Raw genomic sequence first — 18882 nt, 5'->3', positions numbered from 1 at the left:
TGGCCCACGGGCTGCGGCCTCCTAGGACTCCCCCTCCTGGGGGGTAGGCCTTGAAGAGCCAGGGGAAGGCTCTGATAATGGCGGGGAGGGGGGGTCCACAGTTGCCTTTAGGGGCAAATAGGGTGGGGGCTTCATGTCCCCGGGGCATCCAAGGTCAGGGCCTGGGGCCTGCATGAGCACTCTCCCCACAGCTGGCACTCTGGGGTCGGGGGCTGCACTGACCGGGGCCCACACCCTCCTGCCGGAGTCACCGTGCCAGGGTCTTGGAGTGAATCCTTCCATCTGCCTGACGGCCCATCTGTGAGACGCAGGCAGAAATAATAAGACGTCCCTCATGGGCTGCTGAGGGGATCCGGTGAGGTCATGCCCAGGGAGGCCCCGGGGCCGTAGGAGCCGCCATGATCGAGGCAATGTGGAGGAAAGGCCTCTGTCCAAGCAATCGTTAACCAGAATTACAAATCTAGCGCGGAGACCTGAAATCCAGTGAGAGGGCAGCTCTGCTTTCTAATGGCTTTCAGGGGAAGATAGAATGCCTTGACTGACAGAGACGAGCCACAGTTTAGACTCCAACCAGGGTCTGCGACTAAAGCAGCCACCGTGTTAACTTAGATTTACAAAGAGTGTCTCCATCCTGGCAAGAGGAAGGCATGGGGAGAGGGAGCTGCTGCCATTGTGGGAGGCTGGAGGACCCGGGAGCCAGGTAGGGATCCCCGTCTAACCCACCCCAGCAGAAACCCAAGGAATCCTTCCAAGGCAGCTGCTATAAGGTGAGAGCAGTTTCCTGATGAGGAGTGAGTTCCTCAACTCTGGAAGAATGTAAGCATTCAGCATTCATTCAACAAGCATCCACCAATGCCTACCCTGGAGTCTGCCCAAACAGGCCCTGAATGTATGGAAATGATCTGATGTAGAGCCTGTCCTTGGGAACTCCTGGTCCATGAGGCCATGACCCTGTCTCTAAGTGCTCAGGTGGCCAGATGTCTGTAACAGAAGCTGCTGGGCCTGGGGAGTAGAAGCAGACACAGCCCTCTTCTGTTCGCGGCCAGGGGCTCCTGGTAAAGGCGCCGGGTGGCTCAGAACGATCTAGTTGGAGGCCAAGTGGTGAATGCCGGGGGAGGACAGATTCCAAGGCAGAGAACTGCAAGAGGAACTCTCCAAGGAGGAGAAAGGCCAGTGCCTTTCAAGTCCAGCCCGTCCGTGGGGAGAGCTGTTAGCAAGAGGTGACTCCTCGGCCTCCCTCTGAGCTCAGGCAGCCTTGCTGTGGGACCCACGGCCGCGGTGCCACAGGGGCCTAGAGCTCACAGATGGTTGTCTTCATGCTTAGCCAAGAAATCCTCCACTTCTATGGAGAGCGGGCCTCCCGGCGGCTACTCCCGGATGGGGTTTCTCCCATGCCGGAAAAGGAGACCTTTGGGTTCAGGGGAGGGACTTATCTCCCTGGGGAGCAGGGACCAGACGTCCTTCCTAGGCTGCCACAGAACCCCTCCCAGCTGACACTCGCACCTCCCAACGCGGGAGACCAGCCTTTCGTCAATGTAAGCGTCACCAGTGCCCTGTGTCACCTTGATGCCCCTCAGCTCTACTGTCCCGTTTCTGGGCCTCATTTTCTCTTCCTGAGAAGGGCATCCTTGGGGCACCTGGCTGGCTCAGTTGGTAGAGCATGTAACCCTTGATCTCAGGGTTATGAGTTCAAGCCCCACCCTGGGTGTAGACATTACTTAAATAAATGAATAAATAAACTTAGAAGAAGAAGAAGAAGAAGAAGAAGAAGAAGAAGAAGAAGAAGAAGAAAGAAGAAAGAAGGCATCCTCCACATGGCAAGAATGACCTAGACAAGATTTCCAAGCCTCAGAAGGATCTCTCTCCCAAATACCATGTACACATCCCAGGCCAGGTCTCTGATTGGTCCCACAGGGATCACCTGTCCATCCCTGGGCCAATCCCTGGGGCTAGGGGCTGAGCTACCATGATGGGCAGCAGGTCCATGACTTTGGGGCTCGGGGGAAGGGGCCCCATTTACCAGAGCAGGGGAGGGGGCAGGTAAAATCTGGCACCTCTTTAGCAGTTATTATGTGCCAACCACTCTGCTAAATACCTTTTTTTTTTTAATTTTCTCAAACTCAGCGAGAAGTGGGGGTCCACAGCATCCTTCCGCAATAACAAGGCTAAAGGGTGAAGGAGTTTGTCCAGCAAGGAAGGGGCATTCATGGGACCTGGACCTGCCTCTGACTCCAGTCCCGAATGTCCCCACCTGTAGGGCTCCCTCCTCCATACGGGCACAGTGGAGGTGGAATCCTCACTTCAACCACAGCGCCCCCGGGGAATAGTGGTGTGTGTGTGTGTGTGTGTGTGTGAGCTTCATCCACCAGCAGCCCGCTAACCTTCCCTCCCCTCCCAGGCAGGGGTGCCCACCCTCACACACCTGTGCCCCGGGCACAGCCAAAGCCGACGGCCGTCTGCTCTCCGAGGAGGCCGAACACGTCTCCAAGCAGCCCCTTCCCCACAGCCGAACAGCTGGCCACCATCTTGGCACACATTTCCCTGTCACATCTGATTTGCAAAGTCATGTCTGGAACAGACCCACAGGAGCGTCCAGTTGGGGGCTTTTTCAGGTCAAGGAGTACTTTCCAGAGAGTCTCTGGTTCTTCGGAGGAGAAAAAGAATGTGAAGACAAGGAAAAGAACCCTGTCTCTGTTGCGGGGCCAACACTCCCACCAGTGGAATCTTCCTCTGGGCCACTCTGGGCTACGGCCTTAAAGATCACCTTGAGGCTCTGTCATTATCCCATTTGACAGATGAGGAAGTCGAGGCTCACAGGAGTCCTGTCGCTTTCCCAAGGTCACACAGCTGCTGAGGGCGGAACTGGGATTTGAACAGGGCCGTTCCAGCTGCCCAAGCCCCTGCTCCTCACCGTCTTATCCACAGCCTTCCAGCAGATGCCTGAACTGGGCTGTCCGGCTGGCCTGACTCCAACACCTCCTCCTCCTCTAGGAAGCCTGCCTGAGCTGGCAAGGCCCGCCTCTGCTGCTCTGCTCTTTCCGCTGCTGACTGGAGTTTCTGGTTTCCAGGGCATCCAGGGAGGGCCCCGCCAGAGCTGGGTGGCTTTGACCCCCCGAAGTCATCCTCTTAGCCAAGGCATTTTGACTGCAAGGAACAGAAGCCCACGAGAACGCAGGCAACAGAAGCCCCATAAAAACCCACAGGCCTGAGCACAGCCAGGCACTGTGGGAACCAAGCGGGGCCCTCGAGGACCGGGCCACACTCCCCTTCTCAGAGGCCTGGGCTGTGGGTCACCTCTCCCTCTCTCTGGCTCCTTTTGGGCATCCTGGTGGTGAAGATACCCATAAGCACCAGCCCCCAAGACCGCATGCTCCCCATCTGCACGGCCACCACCCTGTCACTCCTTCACCTCTGAGCACCAACTCCCAGGGGGAGACTGTGGGGGCGTCCGAGGGCCCCGGTGGGACCAGCAGCTGGGCCAAGGAGGGGGTCGTGCAGGCAGGTATCTGTCCACAGGAACTCAGGAATGTGCAGGTGGGTGACAATCTTCTATACCCTCCTCCTGCCCAGGTGCACTGTCTTAGGGTGAAGCCCTGGGGAAGTGACTTACACTAACTGTCTGCAACCTGGGGGCGGGGACTACAGGGGTCAGTGCCTGGCATGTAGTATGTGCCCAACAAAGGTTTGTGAATGAATGGAACGAAGCCAGAAGGCGTCCCGGCCCCAGAAAGGGTTCCATGGACATAGATGGGAAATGCTGTGTTGTACCTGCTCAGCAGGCTCTTCTCCTGCAGGACTTCTCAGAGCCTTTAACTAACCACCGTTTACTGTGCCCTGGGAAGGGGCTGACGTAGGCAGCATTTCCCAAGCATCCTTTTGCCAAAGCATGTGTCCATGTTTCTAGAACTGGGGTAAGTCAGAACTGAGGCTGGTAATGCTCTTTCAGGCAATCCAAGGGAAACCGTGTCAGGGACCAGCTGAGAGCGTGGCCTCCAGAGTCAGGCAAACCAGCTGTGTCGCCTACTAACTGTGTGACCTCGGGCAAATCACTTTGCCTCTCTGAGCCTCAGTTATCCCATAGGCTTCCATGGGGATCATCACTCCATCTTTGTCCAGACTCCCATCTTCACCATTCTGTACCACACAGCAGTGGCCTCCTCCCTGGCTTCTTTGGCTCCCATCTGCCTCTCAGCCTTGGATATGATTTCTGAGTCTGGGGGACTCAAGTCCTCTTGGTCCCCATTCACTGTATTCCCAGCACCTAGCAGAGCAGGCCCTCCACACAATAACATTTGTGGAATGAATGAATCAACGAATGAATCAATGAATCAATGAACAATATTCCTATGTGAACACTCTGGGTTTAGTTTGGGGCGGGCATGGCCACCCCCCCCCCCCCCGATCCTCCTCCTACCCTTCTTTTGCACCTCAGTCTGGCTTGAACCTAAAGGAAGTCTATGGCCCACTCAGCAAACATTTATTCAATTGGAATAATTATACCCTTTTGGGAGCTGGTTGACCAGAAAGATGACTGGGAGAAAGCCCATACACAGATATTCATGAATAAACCATGGCCTCCACCTCTAGAGGGCAGTAGAGGCTCCAGGCCTGGGCTCCACACTCTGGGTGCATAAGCCTCTGGACTCCACAGCACACACAGCAGGGGGAGGGGGGTGGGGCAGAACTATAGCACTGTGCCCATTAGACAGATGAAGAGAGTGAGGTTCAGAGTGCTCAGTGACTCGCCCAAGATCAATCACACAGCTAGGAGGAAGTAGGGCAGCAATTTCGACCCAGGTTTCATCTGACTCCAGACCCAGCAGTCTTAACCCTCCATTGTTCTTGACCGAAAGGCATGGACACAAGGAAGAACACAGTTCTGGAGTCTGGATTGAAATCCTACCTCTCTGCTTTATCCCCTATTTGTGTGGCACTAAGCCAATCATTTCACCTCTCGGAGCCTCAGTTTCCTTATCTGTAACATAGGGCTAATAATCCCTCTTCTTACAGGGTCGTGAGGATTAAATGAGCTAGTAGATGGGAGAGAGATTTCTGAGGTAGCACCAATTTTGTGGCCAGAGGACAGGGAAACCTAGGAAATGCCTGCCTCCCAAAGGAAGCCCTCAGCTGAGCCTGAGGCAGCAGGGCCCACAGGGTGGCTGGCATATAACAGCTCTCCATAAACTGATGCAGAATGAATTATCATCTTCTGCCGGTGCTGCAGATTGTCCCGGAACACAGAGACACAGAGGCACAGAGTTTGAACCGGGGTTCCCCTTGGACAGACAATGGGAAAACAGGGGATACAGCAGAGCAGTGAGTTTGAGGCCAGGCACAGCCTAGACCCACACTGCAGCCTCAGGACCCTGAATGTGGTGCGCATGAGCCAAGAGGACCGCCACATAGGCCAAGGCGCCGCCTCTTCAGTCAAAATGGCCACCACGTTTGCCAAGATGGCCGCCACACGGCTGCCACATCTGCCCCCCAAAAGCTGAGCCCCGCTGAGACTGGACTTGAAACGGAACACATTAATTGTTAAACTGTGACCAGACTTCAAATGGAGTGAGTCAAAACCCAGGGCAGCCTACACATTCCAAGGAATAAGAAGAAACCCGTTAGCCCTTCCCTATGCCCCTGAGAATGCTGGGTAATTACTTTTTCCCCTTTGTCTTTTTGTTTTCTTTTAGCAGAACCACCAGGAAGCGGCCGCAAAAATCAGTTAAAGCTTCCAAAGTGCTTCTTCCCCCAGAAATCTTTTATAAAAGGTGAAAGATTTACAAGACCCGAAGAGCAAACCAAGCAGGATAATTGTTTTTGGAATGACCCCAATATTTTCACCCCGGCGACCCCGGCTGGGCATCTTGCCCCATATTTATGATTCCTGGTCCTCTGCACGCCGCCAGGCGACCTTTCTGAGCCCCCTCTGTGAGCCCCCAGTCCCTTATCGGGCCTGTAACTCACCCTGACGTTATCTCTCGGGAGGGTTTTATGCACTTTAATTTAACTCCCCCCATCATTATTTCCCGGACTTCAAGGTTTTCTCTTTCGAGCTGCCCTTCCCGGGACAAGCATAATCTGTTTGCCATCAAGCCCAATAAATATGTTTGTGCGGGAGACGGAACCATTTGGGGAGGGTGGCCCAGGCCTGGGAAGCAGCCTCCGGCTCTCACGGGGGTCTGGGCAGCAGGACTGGCCCGTGTGTCCTTGAGCCGCTGTCCTGCTGGGAGCCTCTCTGCCTCAGGTCTCAGGCCGGTGGCCAGATCCAGATCGAGCAAAGGAAAATGCAGGCCAGCTGGTTACATTTGAATTTCAGGTGAACGATGACTTTTTTTTACTTTTAGTGTAAGTGTATCCCACTCAATTCATGCTAAAAAAAAAAAAAAAAAAAAAAAAAAAAAAAGTGTTTGTTGTTTATCTGTGATTCTAATTGGACTATCTTATGTTTCATCTGGTCTCGGCTCCTGGGGGCCACCTGCTCCCTCCCCTGAGTGTAGGTTAATACACTGGAGAGTGGATTCCTTGATGAGGGCTCCCATAACACTGTACCACAGGCTTAAACAAAAGAAATTTACTTTCTTACAGTACTTTTTTTTTGTATATATATGTTTAATTTTGAAAGACAGAGCACGACCGGGGAACGGACAGAGAGAGGGAGACACAGAATCTGAAGAAAGCTCCAGGCACTGAGCTGTCAGCACAGAGCCTGACGTGAGGCTTGAACTCACAAACTGTGAGATCATGACCTGAGCCGAACGAAGCAGGCTCCAGGCTCCAAGCTGTCAGCACAGAGCCTGACACGGGGCTCAAATTCACAAACCATGAGATCGTGACCTCAGCCAAAGTCAGATGCTTAACCGACTGAGCCCCCCAGGCACCCGGCTTTCTTGCAGTTCTGAAAGCCGGAAGTGTAAGATCGGCAGGGTTGATTTCTCCCGAAGTCTCTCTCCTTGGCTTGCAGATGGCTGACTTCTCCCTGGATCCCTCTGTGTCCTAATTTCCTCTTTTCATAAGGACACCAGTCATACTGGATCAGAACTCACCCTCATGACTTCATTTCAACCTCATTAATTCCCCGAAGACCCTATCTCCAAATACTGTCTCTTTCTGAGGTACAGGGGTTAGGACTTCAACATACAAATGTGGGAGGGGACACGTTGAAGCTCCCAACAAGAGGTCCCAGAGAGTGAAGGGGGCAGGGCAGTTCTGTGCTGAATAAATAGTCCTGCCTGGAGCACAGCTGTTTACTCCTGACCCACCTAGCCCCCCACTCTCAAAGTCCGGGAATACCATGGTGAGAAACTTCTGTCCTCGTGGCCTGACGCGGGCCTCACCCTGCTGGCGTGGGGTGGGGGGAATGGTCCTCCCCTGGCGCCTGGCTATCCCCACAAGGCCCCGAGGGGCACGGAGCTGATCCCCGTGGAGCTGGTCCTTTAGGGCAGCACCTTGACGGCCCGGCCTTGGAAGACACTCTCGTCCAGCTCCACGGCGGCCTAGGCTGAGCTCTCGGAGGCAAACTCCATGTAGGCATAGCCCTCGGGGTGTCCGGGGAACTTGTCACACAGCCTGGTGACCCAGTGGGCGTCCCCACAGGAAATGAAGTAGGCCTCCAGCTCCTGGGCCCTGCCCCCTTGTCCACGTTGTCCACGTAGACTGGTCTTCGGTCCTACTCCACCTTCTCCGTGGGGGTCCCAGGGCTCATCCCTGGCCCTCGAGGTCCCTGTGCCCTCCTCCTCTCCAGCCTGGCCCTGCGCCCTGGGTTGCTTCAGCCCCTGGGCCCGCTCCCTGGCCCACAGCTTCGGTTCGATGGCCTCCAGCTCCCGGTACCCGGCCAGGCCCTCCCCTTGCAAGATATGGATCTAACCACCTCCCGAGGCAAGTCAGAGTCAAAGGCGTACTGACCAGCCACCCCGTGAAGACAAGAACCCTGCGCGTCTGGCCACCGCTGGCTCCCCAGCACCCGCACCTGGCTCAGAGCAGGGCCGCAGGGAATGTGATCGGGACCCTGTCAGATGTCCTCCGCACTGTCACCTGACCTCACCATTGTGCGTGGAGATGCTGAGCGGTCCCCAAGGGCCCCGCGGGGCAGGTATGACTGGTCAAGGAGTGCAGGAGTTCCTGGGCAGCTTTAGATCAAGTAACGATCTCACCTTTTGCGGGTTTGAGGCCTGTGTCAGGCTCTGTGCTGACAGCTCAGAGCCTGGAGCCTGTTTCAGATTCTGTGTCTCCCTCTCTCTCTGACCCTCCCCCATTCATGCTCTGTCTCTCTCTGTCTCAAAAATAAACGTTAAAAAAAATTTTTTTAAGTTAGGGGAAATAAACATAATGTTAAATGCATCTGAGTCATACAAACTGCATGGAAACACAGAAATGAAATCATGTAAAATCTGGAGAAATTTGTGTTAGGCTGTGTTTCTTTTTTTTTTTTTTTTTCCTTAATAACCTTTTTTAATGTTTATTTTTGAGAGCGCGCAAGTGGAGGAGGGGCCGAGAGAGAGGGAGACACTGAACCCAAAGTGGGTTCTGCGCTGAAAGCAGCGAGCCCGATGCGGGGCTCGAACTCACGAACTGTGAGATCACGACCTGAGCCGAATTTGGATGCTTCGCTGACTGAGCCACCCAGGCATCCCGAGGCTGTGTTTCCTTAGCAGAATTATACCATTGATTTTCCTGGTTTCTTTTATTTTTTTCTAATGTTTATTTTTGAGACAGTGAGAGAGAGAGAGAGAGTGCAAGCAGCACAGGGGCAGACACAGAACCTGAAATGAGCTCCAGGCCCTGAGCTGTCAGCCCAGAGCCCAACACGGGGCTCAAACTCACAAACCATGAGATCATGACCTGAGCCAAAGTCAGACAACCAACTGAGCCACTCAGGCGGCGCCCCTGATTTTCCTGGTTTTGGTAACGTCTCACAGCTCTGCAAGATACTACCTTTGTGGGAAGCTGGGGGAAGGGTATCCTGGACTCTCATGACTATTTTTGCAACTTTCGTTAAGTCTACATAATTAACGATAAAATAAAAAGTTTAAAAAAAATTTTAATGTTTATTTTTGAGAGAGAGAGACAGAGTTATGAGCAGGGGAGGGGCAGAGAGGGAGACACACAATCTAAAGCAGACTCCAGGCTCTGAAGTGTCAGCACAGAGCCCAACACAGGACTTGGACCCACGAACTGTGAGATCATGACCTGAGCCAAAGTCGGGCACTTAACCGAGCCACCCAGGTGTCCCTAAAAAGTATTTTAGAAAATTTAGGGGCGCCTGGGTGGCGCAGTCGGTTAAGCGTCCGAGTTCAGCCAGGTCACGATCTCGCCGTCCGTGAGTTCGAGCCCCGCGTCAGGCTCTGGGCTGATGGCTCAGAGCCTGGAGCCTGTTTCCAATTCTGTGTCTCCCTCTCTCTCTGCCCCTCCCCTGTTCATGCTCTGTCTCTCTCTGTCCCAAAAATAAATAAACGTTGAAAAAAAAATTTAAAAAAAAAAAGTATTTTAGAAGATTTAAAAACATGAGCGTTTGAGTGGCTCAGTCGTTAAGCATCTGCTTCGGTTCAGGTCATGCTTTCCCAGTTCATGAGTTCAAGTCCCACATCGGGTGAGCTCGAGCCCTGCTTTGTGTGAGCCCCGCTTCTCTCTCTCCCTCAATCTCTCTCTCTCTCTCTCTCTCTCTCTCTCTCTGTCCCTCACTCACTTGAGCCCTCTCTCTCAAAAAAAAAAAAAAAATGGAAAATTTAAAAATGAGAAATGTGGGGCGCCTGGGTGGCGCAGTCGGTTAAGCGTCGGACTTCAACCAGGTCACGATCTCGCGGTCCGTGAGTTCGAGCCCCGCGTCGGGCTCTGGGCTGATGGCTCAGAGCCTGGAGCCTGTTTCCGATTCTGTGTCTCCCTCTCTCTCTGCCCCTCCCCCGTTCATGCTCTGTCTCTCTCTGTCCCAAAAATAAATAAACGTTGAAAAAAAAAAATTTAAAAAAAAAAAAAAAAAAAATGAGAAATGTATTGAAATCAGAACCAAATTTTTATTTACATAACATTTATGAAGCCCTAGGGAGAATTAAAAAGAGTCTAGTGAGCCCGGGTTGAGCTATGAAAGATATGATAGATATGACTTATAAGCACAAAGAATTTTGTGTGGGAAAGTTTATTAATACATAACAAAGCTTGGCTGATACTAGCGTAAAGAGGCACACTAAAAAGAATGATAGTAAAAACTTCATAAACATTGGATGAAGAACTCTAGTATCTTAATGCTGTCTGATTTTCTCTCCTGACCCCAAGGTTATTGGATTTTTTGTGATCATTATCCAATCATGTGCCCCTTTGATGCGAAGATTTGCTTTTACTCATCTTTGGAAGACTCTATCAACTCCTAATACTTCTAAGTATTATTAATATCTTGGCTTCTGTCCTTAATAGCCCATATGAAATAAAAAACAAACAAACCGAGAAAAAGAATACGCCTGAGTCAGAGAAAATGGCACACGAGGAGGAAAGTGTAATCAGATAATACAGTAAAACAAAGGCTTTACTCCAGGAAAGGCCATTACTACAGACGGCAGGAACCTGTCTGTCTCGTCACTTATTCCCGGAGTCTGGCACAGAGAAGGCCCCCGATAAATATTTGCTGAGTGAGTGAGTGATGCCTCAGTTGGACTTTGCCCCCAGCCTCACTGGCGGATGAGCCTCCTTGAGTTGGTACCCAGAACACGAAATGCTGCCATTGGAGGCCCAGAGGTCCACAGAGGCCTGGGTCTGTGCACTGGAGCCGGAGGCGGCCACTGCCCGTCCCTTCCCTGGTGCCCTGGGACCCGAGAATCCACCTTCCGGGGTCCTTGGCACTGTGGCGTGCAGAAAGGGGAAGACACTCGAGAGATGGGGGGGAGCATGTGCTCCACTCAGGGGGCCTGGCCCAGCGGTCTGGGGAGGCCTCGGATCTGTAGAGACATGGTGCTTCTGGGAGGGTCTCCTGATCCAGTAAAAGATTATCAGCTAAATAAAACAAGAAGTGACTGGGGCCACTATGCCCTGTTGGATTGAAATCGTGTGAGCAAAGTGGTTTTCTCTGAGAGATTTATTTCCTGTGCTGGCTTCAGGCAGCCAGCCCAGCCGGAAAGAACGGGGCTGGTCTCCCTCCATGTGGGGGGCCGGGGTGGGGGGAGGGTGGCGCGGGTTTTTATTTAATCTTCCAATGAGCTGGAACAGTGAAGATGGCGTGAATGGACATTAATTCTGAAACAAATTATTAAAGCGCGATCTGGGATTCCGGGAAAGCCATCTACCCCCTGCCTTTCTGCCACTTCCCCTCACCAAGGCCATAAAATCCCTCCTCTCCACTCAAAACCCAACATCAAGCCAACTGGGTCTCCCGTTCAGGCTGAGGAGAGAGGCCTGGAATTGACCTCAGCCCAGGGCCAATGGAGCAGCAGGACTGTCCGTGCCTCCAGACCTAGGCCACCTGCCTGCCTGGGCCTTGGCCCCTGACAAAGATCCCCACATTTCTTGCTCCCTCGTACCTGTATTTGCGTTCAAGGGGGCCACAAGCAAGATGGCCACCACCTCTCTCGCTCATGTGGGCTCAACCTCCGTCTCCTCCATCATAGGTACGTCAGCTCTTCTTGGGCCTTCCGGCCCCCTTCCTCACACCTAGCCCAGCCCAGGCCAGTGTGGATCCTGGATCCTGCCCTCTTCAGCTGACATCCCACACCTCACTGTCAGGCCCTGCCCAGGCCTCCCAATGCTGAGCCCAGAGGGTTCATTCAGCATCTGAGGGTAGAGAGAGCCAGAGTTCAAGTAAGGAGCCAGAAAGCATGGTATAGGGGTTTCTGGGGCCTCTGGCTGGGCCCTGGAGACACAGAGAAAAGTCAGACCCAGCACCCCTGGTGGCCAGTCTAGGAGAGGAGAGACAGCCATTGGTGAGCCAGTGCCGTGAAGAGGGTACACCAGGCATAGGGCGGTACACAGACCGATGAATCAAGTCGGCTGGGTGCCGGGGTGAGCCTGGAGGGGCTTCCAAGATAAGACCCCTGACGTGGACACTGAGTAAACCAACGGGACCAGGACATTCTGAGGGGAGAAAACAGCATTTGCAAAGGTCTGGAAGTAGAATATTTACCGTTGTGTGCAAGATCTATAATAATAGTAGTAATAATAATAATAATACCAACAACAACACTTAAAATTTATTGAGAATTTACTATGTGCTGAGCTATTTCATGCATGTTCCCTAATTTTAGCCTTTCCAACAAGCCTATAAGGAGGTAGGAATTATCATTATTTCCATTCACAGATGGGGAGACTGAGGCTCAGAGAGGCCCCGTTGCCCAACATCAAGCCGGTATGTGGGAGAGCCAGAATTTGAACCCAGGTCTGTCTGACTCCAGGGACAGTGCTCGTTGCCCCCACCATTCACTACCCCACCCCACCCCCCAACGAGATCCAGGCTTCTCCTGCTGGCCCAGCTGTGGAGGACCAGCAGGCTTTGCATCCAGGTCCATTCCCCTGAGTAAGACACTAGGGAGCCCAGGGCCCCTTCTGGTGGAGCCGAGCAGCTCACCATGCCCACGGCCATGGGCCCACTTGTCCAGGACTCACATTCTTCAATGATCAGGAAACATCTGGAGGCCATATGGCTTGACATCCAATGTAGACAGGCCACTCAGGGCTCCTGAGTCCCAGAGCCTGGCATGGATCAGAGCCAAAGGCTCGCCAGGGCTCCCATCAGGCCTGGCTGGGAGTCCCTGACCTGCTCCTTCTCCTGGCCATGGCACCTCTATCCACTAGGCTGCACGAGCCAGAAACCTGGGAGGGCCCTCCCGTCTCCTGCTTATCACTCCCCACCCCATCCCTCAGCAGGTGCCGATACCCCCATCACAAAGCACATCCCCAAAGCAACCACTCCTTCCTGCCCACCTCGCCCCCTCCCTTGGCTCAGCACCCCCATCCCTCCCCCTCCACGACTCCCACCCGTCCTCCCCTCCACAGACTAAGGAAGATCCTTTAGAAACCCAGATCCAGTCGGGCCCCTCCACCTTCCCACCTCATTTTGTTTTAAAACGCCTCAACCGGGGGCGCCTGGGTGGCGCAGTCGGTTAAGCGTCCGACTTCAGCCAGGTCACGATCTCGCGGTCCGTGAGTTCGAGCCCCGCGTCGGGCTCTGGGCTGATGGCTCGGAGCCTGGAGCCTGTTTCCGATTCTGTGTCTCCCTCTCTCTCTGCCCCTCCCCCGTTCACGCTCTGTCTCTCTCTGTCCCAAAAATAAATAAACGTTGAAAAAAAAAAAAAATTAAAACGCCTCAACGGGCGTCAGTTAGGCACCCGACTTCAGCTCAGGTCACGATCTCGCTGTTCATGGGCTCCAGCTCTGCGTGGGGCTCTGTGCTGACAGCTCAGAGCCTGGAGCCTGCTTCGGATTCTGTGTCTCCCTCTCTCTCTGCCCCTCCCCTGCTTGCGCTCTCTCTCTCTCTCTCTCTCTCAAAAATAAATATTAAAAAAAATAAAATAAGAAAATAAAACCCTCCAGTGGCTGCTCCCCACAGGCTTTGGACCGTGCCCAGGGTCTTTGCCACGTCTGGGTTCCGATGTGCTTGTCTTCCACAGGCCTCACCTACCTCAGCCCTCACTACTCACCCCCTCTCAGAGCCCTGGCTCCATGGCTTGCCTTCCTGTCCTCAAAAAATGCCGTCCCTCCTGCTTCAGGACCTGCACCTGGCTGGCTGGCCCCTCCTTCCAAACTTGCCCTTTGGGCCCCTCATTCTGTCACCTTCGAGGTCCCACCTCCCACCACCCCCAGTGGAGACCAAGCCCTGCTATGAGTTCGTGTCCTCCTTGAAATCAAATAACGTATAATTAGTGTCCAGCCCTTGATAGACCTGGAACCCAGGGAGGCAGGGCTCTCGATGCTCAGCATGGACTCTGGCAAACAGTAGGTGCTCAATAAGTGAGTACTGTTTCGTAAAGAAAAGCACCAACCCCCAGCCCTTCAGCATCCCTCAAACCCTCCCCAGTGCCCAGCCCTGCTGGGGGAGGAGGGCTGGGGGAAAAGCCAGATGGACCTGCCCCTAAGGAGTCCAGATCTCATGGAGGGTGGGGTGAAGCAGGCGGGAAAGAGGGGAAGGCTCGGGAAGGGGGCGGGGCTCATGCCCCTCCCTCCACGTGCCTCCGTAACTTCCCAGAAGCAGAAACACCTGACAGTTGTCCGTGTCGGGCTCACAGACAGGGGGACGCAAAACCAGTGCATGGTAAAAACAAGTCGTCATCCTCTGAGTTCTCTGATGGCGGGGAAAGAGTACATTTTTCATCAGCCTAGACAACAACAAGCAAAACCAAGCATTTGGAAAGAACTTAGTTGGCCATGGCCCTTGAAGTGTGTCACCTTTCCAGCTAGTGATGCGTTCAGCACCCTGCCCGAGCCAGTGTGCTCAGCTCAAGTTTCGCCTCGCTCAGGACACAACGTGGAGTCTTTCTAGTTTGCCAGAATGATTTGCCGTGTCTCTTTATTCTCCAGGTCCCTCTGGGGGCTCTCCACTGGCCATAGGGCCAGGTGTCCCCCCCGTCCCTGGATTTGGGTCTGAGTTCCTGGGAAGAGTAGCTGGGGACACAAGCAGAGGGTGACAATGGCCCCACCCCAGAGACTCATCCTGCCACCCTGGTGGGAACAAAGCCTTGAGGAATGAGAGAAGGGGGCGAGGGTCTGGGTGGGTGGCCAGCAAGAGCTCTTAGGGGGCTGGGCTGAGCCTGGATGGGGCTTCCTCAGACCAGCATTGACGATGACAATGAATCACAGGTCCCCCGGGTCTGGCCCCGGGTGGAACACGGGCTGCCCTAGAGGCCTAGTGCAGCCTGCGCTCACGCAATCATCTATAGGTTCAGGACCTTAGCGCACAGATGGTGGGGTTTGCCGGTGTCACGCAGATAGGACAGAGGACAGGCCCACGCGCAGGGTCGGGAGGCCCTCGAGAACACAGTTCACCCAGCACATGCGGACGCAGTACAGCAAGACGGAGGCGGAAGGCCCGGCAGGGCCCCGAGGGTGGTTCGGGGATTCACGATGTGGTCCAGCACGGCTCATAGTTGCATTTGGATTTGAGGCCACCGGGCTGTCCTGTGGCGAGTAGGTAAGAGAGAGACTGGAGGGCAAGAAGGGGCAGCGGTGGCCAGAGAGAGAGAAGGGGCGAGGAGGGACAGTGGGCCAGTGGGCCAGGGATAGGAGCACCATTGTCGCAGACATCTCTGCTTGGTGAGCAGAGCTGGTGGGGCTCCAGGTGTCCGGGCTCAGAGGCTCGTGCACCTGTCAGAGCATCTCTACCACCTGTCACAGCGTCTCCACCCTCTGGCTCCAGCCAGCAGTCTGCCTCCTCTCTCTCTCCTGCTGGCTCTTCCTGGTTCCTTGTCCCCAGCTGGAGGAAGGGGTTCTGAGCCCACCAGCAAAACTGCAGCCTCCTACCTTTGATCTGGGCAAGGCAAGAATGGGGGGCCCCCGGCCCCCGCCACTGCACTCCCTCACTCCTGCAGTCCCCACTGTGGCCACACAGCCCCAGCCCTCTTCAGTCAGGGAGCCTTCGCCCCCTGGCCGCCCCTCTTCTGAACCCTCTCACTCAGGAGGCCCAGGACAGCCATTCCCGCCCCTCCAGCAGGCCCACCACTGCCATGACCGAGCCCTGGCAGCTGCCCTGAGAGAAGAACTATGTGTCTATTTTACACACAAGGAAACTAAGGCTCGGGAAGGGGCAGTGACCTGTCCAGGGTCACTCAGGGAGGAACTGCAGAGATGGGGTCCCTGAGATCTGTCTCCCAATCTCAGCTCTTTCCCCCTACCCAAAGCAGCTCCCATAAAGAAGGGCACGCCACACACAGCGTCAATGAACCTGCCGCACAGGAAGTACTTTATTATTTCTGATCTGCTCAGGGCTCTCCCAATTGCAGAACAGTGAAAATGCAAACCAGCTAAGGTCGATAAGGGATTTATGGCTCAAAAGCCAAAGAAAGAACGTGGTAGTGAAGGTTCCAAAGCCGTTCCAGCAGAAAAGCTTCTGGCCAAGGGGGTCACATGCCCATCTCTGAACCAACCACAGCGCCAGGATGGGGCACTCCGATTGGCCAGGCCTGGATCATGCCTCCTTTGCTGTCCTCAGTAGTGGGCACAGGGCTTGCTACCAAGAGGGAAGGGAAGAAAATACAGCTCAGAGAGATTAAGCAACTCTCCCAGATCACACAGCATGCCCTGAATCCGTGTGTGTGTGTGTGTGTCTATGTCTAGGTGGGGTGAGGGTGGTGACACAGTAGTTTAGGAGAGAGATTCTCCCGGCTTCTACGGGAGAAAGTTCAAATTTCCTTTTTTCTGGCACTGAGGTCCTCCAACCTCTGGCTCCTGCTAGGCCGTCTCTCTCCCCACCTCCCCTTCTGATCACCACCGCCCAACACGTGCAGCCCCCAAAGATGTGTCCTACCTGCTCTGCTGGACTAGGCATGTCTGACAGGGGTGGGGCCTTACTCCTCTCTAAACCCCCTCTCCCAACCCTACTTCCCCGACTCCAGGCTCGGAGCTCAGGGCAGCTACTTATGAAATGTGTGGATTCTGGAATGAGCTGGAAAGGATACAACGGTCCTCAGGTCAAAAACCTCCACACAGTCAGCTCACCACCTCCAAGGCCATACAAATCTGCTGCTGCTGCTGCTGCTGCTGCTGCTGCTGCTGATTTGGGGCAAGTCAGTCCCACCCCCACCCCTCAAGCTGGACCCCTGAGCTCACCTGCCTTCGGGGCTTCGCCTCCAGGCCTTCTCTGGGAGATCAAAAGTTTTCTTTGGGCCCAGCGTACACTCAAGAGGATGCCCTACAAAGACACACACTTAGATGCATGCACACACACACACACACACACACACCACAGCACCCCAGCTGTTTCCTTCAAAAAGGGATGGTGACCATCTCCCAGTCAAGTCTTCCCTTTGGGGAAGCAGCCCAGGAACCCGGAGATGGGGATTTAAGGGGGAGGAAGAGACACCCCATCTCTCTGCCCCTGCGGGGACCTCCGCTAAGAACAAAGAAAGAATTCCCCGGGCTGGACACGTGCCCAGCACCCACCCCAGGCACCCAAACCCGTGCACAGCACACGCAGGCCTCCCCATGGACTCTCAAGGCCGGAACACGTCCCCGTTCCCACTTATGACTACCCTTACCACACGGATGGACTCCACTCGCTGTCGCACAGCCACCAGGACCCTCCCCACGCACCCCCCCCCCCCCCAACCAGAGCACAGCCGCTGCAGCGAGCCGGTCCATCCACCCCGCAGGCCCAGGAAAGCCCGAGGGTGTAGGGCCCGCGTCTCCGGAGCCTCGGTCGCCCAGGCCTGGGTGGCAGCTGCGGGGACAGTGTATGAGGTGGGGGATCCGGCCGCTCGAAGGTCCACCTGTACCCTGCCTGCGCGTCCGTCTGGGCCTTGGCCTTGGCCTCCGCCGGCGGCGGTGCGACCCCTAGCGCCCCAAACACATACGGGGGTCTCCGCGGACCGACGGGCCGATGGCGGCGGGGACGGCCACGCGGGACCGAGAACGGCCGAGACGCGCGGCCGCGGGAGCCGCCGGGGAGGCCCAACTGCAGCCTCGTGGCGCCACCTATGGTCCGCACTGCGGCGGCTTCCCGGCCCCAGGCGCCCGCGGCTCGGTCCTGCAGCCCGTCTCCGTGTCTCAGGGTGGCCCCGCCGCCCCTCCCGGATTCAGCCCCAGAGTTGGGGTTGGCGCGGGCGCTGCCACCGCGTCACGTGCAGAGAGGCCCCGGAGCCCGCAGCTGCGACCTCACCTGCCCCTCTGCTCTGCTGCCCCCCCCCCTTCCCGGTTACAGAAGGGGACACGGAGGCTCGGCCACAACCCGGAAGTGGAGAGACCAGGCCGGGACCCTGACTCTGGGGCTTGTGGAATCCAGGCAGCTGAAGCTGGCCTGCCACCCCCCTGGCCACTGACCATGCTCACCTGTACCCACCGGCCTCATCCGAGAAGATCCATCTGCCTCCAGTCCTCCTCTGAGCCCCCAGCCTCCCCCTGAGCCCCCTACCCACAGCCTGCTCCTCTGTCCTCGGGAACTGCTCCCACCTAACACTGTCCTGGAGTCTTAGAAAAGTCACACCAGGAAACAAGAAGCTTGGAAACCCAGCCTCACTACTCACCTTGGGCCCAGAAAACCAAGACCTGTGCAGGCTCCTTTGCCCTGGCCTGGCCTCTGTGAGTCAGATTGTCTGCCTAAACTGAGATCCTCAGGCCCCTCTGTCTGCCACCACCTTCTGTGGCCTGCAGGGACAGGGTGATGACAGTGGTGAGAACCTTTGGAGCATATGCTCTGGGCCAGGCCCTGAAATCCTCACTCCGAATCAACCCGTGTGGGAGTATTACTATTCTGTACTAAACTGAGAATCAGGAGGCTCGCCGGAGCTCACATGTAGCAGGTGAGGGGCAGAGTTGAGATTGGCCTGGCGACGTGACCCACCCTGGCACGACCCGCTCACTCATATATACATCACAAGAGTCACAATAATACTGGTCACGTGTGTGAGATTCCAGCCCAAGCCTGGCCCTCAATGTCCCCAGCATGGCAGATGCCTCCAGGCTGACCCTCCAGCTTTACATACGGGCAGAATGAGTCCACAGAGATCCGGGGCCTGGCTCAGGATCACACAGGGCTGCTGTGGCCTAGGCTGCTCAAAACCCAGGCAAGACAAGAGTCTAGGGCCCAGCTGGGCCTCCAGGGTCACAACCCCCACTGTGTAGGGTCAACAGCTCAGCTGCAGCTCTTTGTCTGGGAAGGGAGGGGACAGACATTGACACAAGCAATAACAAACTCAGAGGTCAGAGCTGACGTGAAGTCTTGGCTGGGGCTTGGAAAAACCCAGGGAAGAGACTAGATGTGGG

The 18882-nt window shown here is 55.2% G+C and overlaps 1 long non-coding RNA gene, 1 other non-coding gene and 1 pseudogene across 2 annotated transcripts; all 3 read right to left on the bottom strand.

Annotated features, from left to right (window-relative positions):
• Positions 1–4097: 4097 nt before the first annotated feature.
• Positions 4098–10529, bottom strand: LOC147575063 (embryonic polyadenylate-binding protein 2-like; annotated as a pseudogene).
• LOC112851589 (U5 spliceosomal RNA) lies at positions 5691–5803 on the bottom strand. Its single transcript, XR_003222782.1, has one exon. It is a non-coding gene; the product is annotated as a U5 spliceosomal RNA (small nuclear RNA).
• Positions 10530–15838: 5309 nt separating the features above from the next.
• Positions 15839–17191, bottom strand: LOC147575062 (uncharacterized). Its single transcript, XR_015243344.1, has 2 exons — positions 16732–17191; positions 15839–16132 (listed from the first exon to the last, which is right to left on the bottom strand). It is a non-coding gene; the product is annotated as an uncharacterized LOC147575062 (long non-coding RNA).
• Between the last annotated feature and the right edge of the window lie 1691 nt (positions 17192–18882).

The sequence above is a fragment of the Puma concolor genome, chromosome D4 (genome assembly GCF_028749965.1).
Source record: "Puma concolor isolate L17-30 chromosome D4, mPumCon1.1.hap2, whole genome shotgun sequence".
In the NCBI taxonomy this organism is placed as follows: domain Eukaryota; kingdom Metazoa; phylum Chordata; class Mammalia; order Carnivora; family Felidae; genus Puma; species Puma concolor.
Note: the sequence above shows the minus strand (reverse complement) of the source record. Positions and strands in the feature narration are given on the sequence as shown.